Genomic DNA, 7,754 nt, shown 5'->3' with positions numbered 1-7,754 from the left:
ATGCAACCTTCATTCTGGACTCTTGTCATAACCATAATACTTGCTTTTAAACTGTTCTCTCCCTCATCTGTTTCAATGCAGTATACATTATTTATCCCATCTTTCTCAGTCTCTTCCCAACCCTGATGTCAGTCCCTTTCTACAAGAGTGGCATTATGCAGTATTTGTCCTTTTGTGACTGAGATATTTCACTCAGCGAAATGTCCTCGAGGGTCATCCATTTTGAATAATATTGCATGAGTTCCTTGTTTTTCAATGCAGCATAGCATTCCATTGTGTGAATATACCACAGCTTCTCTATCCATTGTTTGTTGATGGGCACTTAGGTTGTTTCCAATTCTTTGCTATTGTGAACAAAGCCACAATGAATATGGGTGTGCATATATCTGCCTCAGTGGCAGTTACAAAGTTTATTCTTAAAGGTTAATTGTAAGTTTGTCACTTTTCTTGCAAAAAAGTCAACACTACTTTATACTGAAGTCCAATTTTTCAGAGATAATACATTGCATGAGAGGAGATTACCCATCTTTCTTCCTCAGATTTGAACCACCTGCCTTTGAGTTGGCAGAACAACACTTTATTTAGGTTTTTCTACCTTTTTGTAAACAATCTTGTTTGTATTGTGCAAATTTAGTAATTGGATTGGAGATAAACCAACACCACTCATAGAAAAAAGGTCAATCTGAATTATAAATGGAACTAAAGTGGCAGGCTGGAGGCCAGAATTTTGGAAACCATGCAATTTAGGAAGATGTTGATTTTTCCTTAGTTTATTTCATTCTTAGTCTTTTCAGTACTTCAGCACTCTCACTGCATGGTAAATACACTGCCAATTAATTAGATTTTTAGTAACACTATCCACAACAAGTTTTAATTCTATTTCCTAATAAACCACTTGAGCAAATTGCTAGGAGTGGCTGTTCCTTGGAAGGGGACATCATGTTTAGAAAGGTGGAAGCTAAGTGAATGAGAGAATGACCTTCAACCAGATGGATTGACACAAAGACTACAATAATAGGCTCAAGTGTGTAGAGTTTGTAAGGATGGCACAAGATAGGACAGGGTTCAGATCTGCTGTTCATAAAGTTGCTATAAGTCTTACTTGATGGCACCTAAGAACAACAACAATAATACATTCATTATTTGGTTCAGAAATGATCTTACACACTTGCAATAAAGAAGTGTCTTCAGAAGTAGTACATTTTAATGATAACAAAAGCTACCCTTCTCACTAAAATTTTGACAACATCATGGTCTTTGCAATTACTTGCTATGCATTAGAGAGCTGGACAATGACTGAGGAAGATAGAAGTAGAATCAATGCCTTCGAATTGTGGTGCTGGAGAAGAATCTTGAACATACTGTGGACTGCTGAGAAAACAAATAGATCTGTCTTGGAGAGGGTGAAACCAAGTTTCTTTTTGGAGGCTAAGACTTTTAAGCTTCATCTCACATACTTTGGGCATGTGGCCAGGAGGCACTGGTCCTGGGAGAAGGACATCAAGCTTGGAAGGGTAGAGGGACAGCACAGGAGAGGAAGACCCCAGAAGAGATGGATTGATACAGGATAGATGTGTTGGAATCTGTGAAACTGGCTCAGGACAGGGTAGGCTTCAGATCTTCTGTACAAAGTGTCGCTTTGAGTCGCAGGTGACTTGATGACACATGACAACAACAACAAAAACAATGACAATTCAATCTTTACAGAAATAATTTAAAAATACCTAGTTTGTCCTTTAAGGAACACGTAGTTCTAATCGCCTCTTAAAACCTGCTAGAAGGTCAGCTATGAGTCAGTTCCAATTTGAGGTCACACAACAATGACAGCGACAGTTTGTCCTTTATAAGACCATCACAAAGAAGTGAAAATCCCCCAAACCCTAAACTAATTCCAAAATTCTCTGCCATGTAACAGCTGATTTCATTTTGACATTTTTCTCAGATTTTTCATCATATGCGTGCAGAATTATAAAAATAGGAATTATGTAAAAATACAGTCAACAGAATTTAAGTATCTCATGATTGTTTAGGGTCATTAAAATGAAGAATATTTTTCATCAGGCCTCTGATTTTTATTCTGACAAAATTATTACACTGGGAATATTGCAAATGTTACAGATTTTCATTCCAAAAAGGTCTTTGAAAGTCTCTTCAGACAATGTTAGGGACAAAATGGAGAATTTTGATAAGATGAGAGGTCAATTAACTGTGTTTGTAGCTGAAGGAACAACGAATAGACTAAAACTTTTTTAAAAAAAATCTAAAATAACTTTTAAAAAGTAGCATTTTGTGTTTTTTCTTATAAAAAGACAATATAAAATGAAATCATATCTTACTTTTGGGGGAAACATTTTTTTTCTCTTCATGCACCAACAACATTGTATCTATGTAACCCATCAATTACACAATATAATTTTTAGTGGATGCATGGTGTTTAATCATGTGAAAGAGCTCCAATACATTTAACAAACTCTCTGTGATTCTATCTAACTTTTTGCTCTTAAAATCAGTACTACGATACGCATTTTTCCAACAGCCTTTTCAGCATCCATTAAGTTGACCAAATGGTTTTTCTCTTTTTAACCTCCTGCTGTGCTGAAACATTTTTAATGTCAAACTCTTTTGCATTTCTGGAAATTCCCTAACTTGATCATGCTGTTACTTTTTTTCTTTCACTTAGCTGTAGAAATTTCAAACCTACTTCAAAGTAAAGACAACCTTGTAACAAGCCCTTATGCAACCCTAACCCCAATTCTGTGATTAACAACATGGTGGTTACAGTTACTTCCCCCTCACTCCCTACCCTTTTGGTGCAATATTTTAAAGCACATGCTGAAAGATCTTTCATTTTACATATAAATACTTAAACATGTTAGAAAGACTTTCAAATAGCACAAGCTTGAGGACTTAATAAAACCTCACAAAAACTCAATGACATAAAATTGGAGCAAACTCATCTTTAAACTTTCCCTGAGTTCCTGAGGCTGTAAACGGCATCTGAAGAGACTGTGCATCATACCCTCATATTTAACAAAAGTTGCAGTTAAGGTTAATCTCTTAAAGTCATTAATGACATTCAATGTTCTTCAGTTGTCTCAAATTATGTGTTTTTTGAATCATTGGTTTATACAAAGATTATTATCCTTATAACAGTTCTTGCTTTCTTTATATTTTCCAGTCATTTTGTTTAAATGGAGTAATTTGTTGAATCTCCTGAATTCAAAATATGATTGATAACAAAAAGACAACCCAGTCAAAAAATGTTCAAAGCACTTGAAAGGACAGTTCACAAAAGAAGGGTTTTGAATGACCAACATGAAAACATGATCAACTTTCACCAATCATGCCTCCATTGTGGAATCAATTCCTTTGGGTTATCAGCCATTGTTGTTATTGTTATTGTGGGCCGTTGAGTCAGGATCAACCTATAGCTGACCTTTCAGCAGGTTTTCTGAGGCAGTAAATCTCATGGATACAGTGACTTTGTATACTCCTTCTGTAAGGTAAAAAAGGGCACGGAAAACCAGATAAAGTAAAACAGAGGAGTTTATCGGCAGCTCTCAGGTGAAATTCACTGTCTAAGACCGGAGGAAGGGGCAGTGAAGTCACAAATGGGGAGGGTACAGGAAAAACTTTGTAGGCAGAGGTTGCAGGTAGGGTGGTCAATTCTCCATGGAGGGCGCTGTTTGGACGCCTTCTATTTGTTCCCAAATATGGAGCTACTCAGTTCCTTTTCGTGGATAGTGTCAAGGCTGATGGTTGAGCAGGATGTGGGCGTGCTCTCTTCTGATTGGCTGTAGCCGTATGACACCAGGCTGATTGGAATGTCTCCCTAGGACACCAGGCTGATTGGAATTTCTCCCATAAGGTAAGGTTAAAGTAGAATGTCCCCTAGCTTCCAAGTGACCTCACCCCTTCCATCTTCTCTTAATGCTTCCCAAATCATTTGGTATTCTGCCCACCACACACTTAAGCATTGTAAATCATGGCTTGAATTTGTTCTTCTGTTCCTTCAGCTTAAGAAATGCTGAGAAAGTTTGGCCCTTTTGGTTTTATGACGCCAGCTCCTTGTACAACATCTCATTATAAGCTCTTCCCAAGCTGCCCTTTGAAATCTTCTATTCAGCTCCTTACCTTCTTGATTTCTTCCCTTTGCTTTGGCTTCTCAGTGAAGAGGCAATGCTGATGAAGGAGGAAGTTCAGGCTGCCTTGAAGGACTTGGCAAAAACTAAAGCCCCAGGAATTGATGGAATACCAATTGACATATTTCAACAAACAGATGCTGCCCTGGATGTACTCTCCAAGTCATGCCAAGAAATCTGGAGGACAACTACTTGGCCAACTGACTGGAAAAGATCCATATTTATTCCCATTCCAAAAAAACAGATGACTCAACAGAGTGTGAAATTATAGAACAACACAGGATAGAGAAGGGTTTAGGGCTCTTGTACATAGGGTCATTATGAGTCGCAAACGACTCGATGGCACATAACAACAACAACATCACTAATATCACACACTAGCAAAATCCTGTTGAAGATTATCCAGAAACAACTGGAAAAGTACAGAGAACTCCCAGAAATACAAACTGGGTTTACAAGATATTTTGGCACAGAGACATTATTGCCAGTGCCAGATGGATCTTGGCAGAAAGCAAAGAGTACCAGAAGAATACCTATTTGTGTTTTATTGACTATGTGTAGGTATTTGTGTGGGTCACAACAAATTGTGGCTAACCTTGAGGAAAATGAGAATCCCAGAATATTTGATTATGCTTATGCAAAATCTATATTTGGACCAGGAAGCAGTCCTCAGAACAGAGCAGGGAAACACTGCATGGTTCAAAATCAGGAAAGGAGTGTGTCAGGAATGCATTCTGTTACCATAACTTTTAAATCTATATTCAGAGAGGGTGAAACCCATTTCTCCTTGGAGGCTAGTATTTTGAAACTCTGTCTCACAAACTTTGGGCATGTGGCCAGGAGAGACTAGTCCTCGGAGAAGGACATCATGTTTTGGAAGGGTGGAGGGACAGCATGAGAGGAGGACCCTGGACGAGATGGATTGATACAGTAACTAGGGCAATGAGTGTTGGTGTGTTGGAATTAGTGAGACAGGCTCAGGACAGAGAAAGGTTCAGAGCTGCTGTTCATAGGGTTGTTATGAATTGTAGGCGACTAAATGGTGCATAAAAACAACAACAACAAATCTCATGGGAAGAGATTGCTCATCCTTCTTCCATGAAGCTGCTGGTAGATTTGTGTATGCCTTTGCGTAGGCAGCTATTGTTGCTATTGTTAGGTGTCATCGAGTTAAGAACTACCTGTAGCAACCCTATGAAGAACAGATTTGAACCCTGTCCTATCCTGTGCCATCCTCACAATCTCTAACTCTGAATCCCATTGCTAACTCACTATGTCAATCCACCTGGTTGAGGGTCTTCTCCTTTGCCATCCCCTTTACCTTTACAAATCTGTTGTCCCTCTCCAAGAAATAAATTTTAGCAACATGCTCAAAATATGTGAGAGCTTTATCATCTTTGCGTCCAAGGAGCACTCTGGCTGCACGTTCTCTCCAAGGTTTATCTGTTTATTCTTTTGGCAGTCTATGGGATATTAACCACTCTTCTCCAAACCAAAGTTCAAAGGCATCAATTCTTGTTCTGTCATTCTTGGTCATTGTCCAGCTCTCAGATGCATAGCAAGTGACATTGATCAGCTGTTAGGAAGAGTCAAATCAAAACCAGAATGAAATTATCTCATCCCATTTAAGTCATAGTGATTAAAAAGAAAAGAAAAGGAAAATAATGCATGTTGGTGAGTTGGGAAAAATAGGAAACTTCACTCATCAAAAAAACAAAAACCCTCACCACTGAGCCAATAGGCAACATCCTAATAGATGGAGAAAGGATTGAAATAGTTAAAGGTTCATCTTGCTTAGATTCCTTGATACCAGCAGTCAGGTTTGGAGATGTATAGCATTGGGAAATTCTGCTGTCAGTGATCTCTCCAAAGTCTTGAAGAGATGGACAGGAGATTGAAACTGTCAACAACTTCACATTGCTTGGATCCACAATTAACACCCTTGGTACCAGCAGTCAGGAAATCAGAAGAAGCATTGCACTGGGAACAGCTACAGTTAGGGATCTTTCCAAATTATTGAGGATTAATTATGTCAGTTTGAGGACTAAGTTGAGTCTGATTCAGGCCATCATCTTTCTCATTACTTACTATGTATCTGAGAGCTGGACAATAAATAAGGATGATGGAGAAAGAATTTACACCTTTGAGCTGGGGTGTTGGAGAAGAACATTGAACATCCCGTGGATGGTCAAACAAACAAATAAATCTTGGAGAGAGTGCACCCAGAGTGTTCTTTGGAGGCAAGAAGGACGAGGCTTCACCTCACAATACTTTGAACATACGCTAGGAGGGGCTATTCCTTGGAAAGGAGCATGATGCTGGGAAGGGTGGAGGGTCAGTGAAGGAGAGGAAGACCCTCAACTAGGTAGATTGACATGGTGACTGCTGCAATGGACTCTTGTGTGTCAGGAAGCATAAGGATGGTGCATGATACAACAGGGTTCAGATCTTTTGTTCATGGAGTCATTACAAGTCGTACTCGACTCAACAGCATCTAACAACAGCAATAACAACTATTCCAAGACTTCTGTTGTCTTCCGTTTTTTTATTTTTAGCAAAACTTCCTGTCTGATATTTTTGGGGTTTTCTTTTCTGGTAGATATTTTAAAGAGCTCTGGCGTGTTAGCCTTAACCAAAAGTTTGGCAATTTGAACCCACCAGTTGCTTGGCAGGACAAAGGTAAAGCAGTCTGCTCTCATTCTGATTTATAGTCTCAGAACTCTGTGAGGAACCTCTTTGTCCTACAAGGTTGCTATGAGTCAGAATCATCTCTATGACAGAGTTTTGCTTTGTTTTGTTTTGAATTAGATATTTTATTGCTAGAAGTCTGGCTTCTTGTCAAGAAAGGCATTAAGTTTTGTGTGTGTATTCATGCACTTGAAATGATCTCAACAGTTGACATCATAACGCTCAAAGAGATTTGAGATGACTTTTAGAGGTAAGGTCTTGGTTAAAAAATGTAAAAAAGGTCAGGCGGATGCCTCCTCTCTACCTTCCTCTCCATTATATTCTTGACCTGGTGCTTCCAAATATTTTACATTTTTACCTTATTGCTAAAATCTTGATGCTTTCTGTAATGCATTTTAAAAATGATGCTCTGTACTTTTAACTTGTTAGTTAAATTTGTGTCTTCTAGGCTGCAACACTTCCATGATACATCTTCAAGGCTAAGCACAACTGATAACAGTGCATCTAAATTTCAAAATCAATCTCCATAATCGTGTATGTGTTTCCTATTGCCAAAGGGGCCCTTTAGAGTAGTGAGAGAAGATCTTCACCATGAAACCCACAGCGTCCCTTTTCAGCAGGAAGTAGCTAAGAGAATACGCCATCCCCTTTTCCTTATGACTCAGGGTGAAGTCTCTCTCAGGGAGGAGTGATAGGGAATGGCAAAGGACAGACTGACAAAGGAGATTAATCAGAACTGGCTTTGACAAGCACTGTGGCAATTGGACAATTAAAACAGACTTTCAAGTGGGGGAAAAAGAAGAACAAACTGGGGAGGAGGGAAGAGAAAATAGTGCAACAATGAATGAATGAAACCCCAAAATCTCTGTAAATGTTCATTAAAATTAATAAAATTTAATTTTAAAAAAATGATGCTCTGAACTA

This window comes from Elephantulus edwardii, unplaced genomic scaffold (assembly GCF_000299155.1).
Source record: "Elephantulus edwardii isolate Elephantulus edwardi_28Jun2011 unplaced genomic scaffold, EleEdw1.0 scaffold00112, whole genome shotgun sequence".
Lineage (NCBI taxonomy): Eukaryota > Metazoa > Chordata > Mammalia > Macroscelidea > Macroscelididae > Elephantulus > Elephantulus edwardii.
The sequence above is the reverse complement of the archived record's forward strand: the minus strand, read 5'-3'. Positions refer to the sequence as shown.